The 2,291-nt window shown below is 38.1% G+C and overlaps 1 protein-coding gene across 5 annotated transcripts in view; it reads right to left on the bottom strand.

Moving 5' to 3' along the window:
* LOC107741992 (CSC1-like protein 2) overlaps positions 1-1,403 on the bottom strand; it is a 59,637-nt gene extending 58,234 nt beyond the window's left edge. For all 5 annotated transcript variants that reach the window (XM_016554830.1, XM_016554832.1, XM_016554833.1 and 2 more), the window contains exon 1: positions 1,137-1,403. The gene's annotated coding sequence lies outside the window, so the exon portion shown is untranslated. The remainder of the gene's footprint in view (positions 1-1,136) is intronic.
* Positions 1,404-2,291: the final 888 nt, after the last annotated feature.

The raw sequence follows: 2,291 nt of genomic DNA, 5'->3' as shown, positions 1-2,291 counted from the left end.
TGGTTTATATATCCTGGTGGGGACTTAAACCTGCACACACACAGACTCATGGGGACTCGTGTCACGGTGGGGACCTAAATTGTGATCCCCACGGGTACAAAAGCTTATAAATCATACAGAATGAAGTTTTTTGAAAATCTAAAAATGCACAAAGTTTGTTTGTGTGAGTGAGTGAGTGAGTGAGTGAGTGAGTGAGTGTGTGTATATAGTTCATAACTAATTCAAATAAAGCCAATAATAGGCCTAAGTCACATTACAAACTAAACGCTTGTTTCCCCAAAAAAAGTGATTCTGTGCTCACTGTGAGGAAAAAAAAAAAAACCTTTCAGAACCAATTTTACATTTTCTAAAAGCTCAAACGCAGGTGTTGCTGGGTAAGACAGTCATGCATCTGTTGCAGCTAAACTCATATTCAGCTCTGATCACCATACTACTTGTATTAATGTTCATTAGGGTTGCAAAAAGGTGGAACATTTCCAATACATTTCGGAAACATTCCAGAAATTTTGGAAACTTTCCAGGATTTTTTGGAATATTCCAGGGATTTTTGGAAAGTTTCCGGAAATGTACCACCCCTTTGCAACCCTAATGTTCATTAGGGTCTAGATGAACGTTTATTGTATTCATATTGTTTCTGACGTTTACTGCACATTCCTGTCATTGTTTTTATTGCGAAGGTTTATTTATGCGATTTGCATGCAAAATAATCACTCCAATAAATTACGTTGAATTAAATTGAAATAACCCACACTATCTGAATATACAGAGCTGTTTTAAATGCTTTTTGAAGATTGAAAATGCATGATAAAGCTATAAATACACGCACTTGTTAACACAGGGTGACTGGGCGTTTCTGAACGATTCAAACGGAAAGATTCAATGAATACCGAACAAAATATATTATTCACAGAAAGAGAAACGCGATTAAACACAAGAGAAATTGTCCTCGAGGGAGCACAGGCTGGTGGGAATGTGCGTTACACAACATAGATGTGTTGAGTGCCGCTCCGATAATAAAGACACATACTGTAACAAACCGCAGATACAATGTAACGCGTCGCGCGAATGATTTACGGGCTCGAATTACAAAATCACTGCGCCAACTATTCACTAATAGAAATAAAGACTTGTGTTACCTGTCAATCCGATTGGATTTGCTGTCTCTGCTGTATTCCTTTGCTCCAATGACAAGATCCCAGATAAAATAAATCCGCTTCCAAATCCACCGCGGCAGAAATGAGCTCTAGAACCCCATTTAATAATATCCTCATCGGAATAAAAACACACGCACTTCTTGTCTGGGCTTTAATTTGTCTGAAACTGCTTTTTTGACAGAGGTGCGGGCCGTGCTTGTTTTCTTTGGGAGAGAGCGCGAACAGACGAGGACGCCCCACGAATATAAACACCGGTTATTTGGAGGCTTAATATATTCAGCTGTGAAGCGGCGGAGTGTGAGGGACCTTTTTAAAAATGGCGGCCCGCGTGGAAACATTTCAGCGTAAAAGTCCTGATGGTTCGCTGAAGAGACAGGGCAATTGAAATTAAAAGCCCTCAGTAGTATTTTTTTCTTCCAATTACAGTTTTTCCCAGTCGCTTTGGTGCATTTCTCGAATCATCCTTAATATTTGCAAAGAAGTACGTGCATTTCTCAAAACAATTTGTACAAACAGCACCACACAATGGATTACCTGCAAAAGCCTGTAACTTACTCAAAATCTCTAGTCTCTCAAACAAAAGCAAGTATTTATGTCAATGAACATATCAGTGCCATCAGAATGAAAAGTCCTTGTGTCATTGTTCACAAACAAGATAGTCAAAATGCTTAGTCATGTTGTAAATATAACAGTGCACTCTGTTAGCATTACGGTATTACCTGATGTAAGTGCATTTCTCAAAACAATTTGTACAAACAGCACCACACAATGGATTACCTGCAAAAGCCTGTAACTTACTCAAAATCTCTAGTTCGTCTCTCAAAAGCAAGTATTTATGTCAATGAACATATCAGTGCCATCAGAATGAAAAGTCCTTGTGTCATTGTTCACAAACAAGATAGTCAAAATGCTTAGTGTCAATATAACTGCACTCTGTTAGTATTACCTAAAGTAAACTATGGCAACAGTTTGGATGACAGTAACTGTATTGAAATGCAGAAGGCTGCACTTCTTATGTATGTCATATATCCACTTCAAAAGTACAAATATCCACATTACTGTATGTCGGATATTGATTGAAAGAGACTGGATAGAATTCCCAGTTACACTTTTACTAGTGGTCTGACCAAAAAAAAA

Source organism: Sinocyclocheilus rhinocerous, unplaced genomic scaffold, assembly GCF_001515625.1.
Source record: "Sinocyclocheilus rhinocerous isolate Xijiao unplaced genomic scaffold, SAMN03320098_v1.1 scaffold586, whole genome shotgun sequence".
NCBI lineage: Eukaryota > Metazoa > Chordata > Actinopteri > Cypriniformes > Cyprinidae > Sinocyclocheilus > Sinocyclocheilus rhinocerous.
The sequence above is the reverse complement of the archived record's forward strand: the minus strand, read 5'-3'. Positions and strand labels throughout refer to the sequence as shown.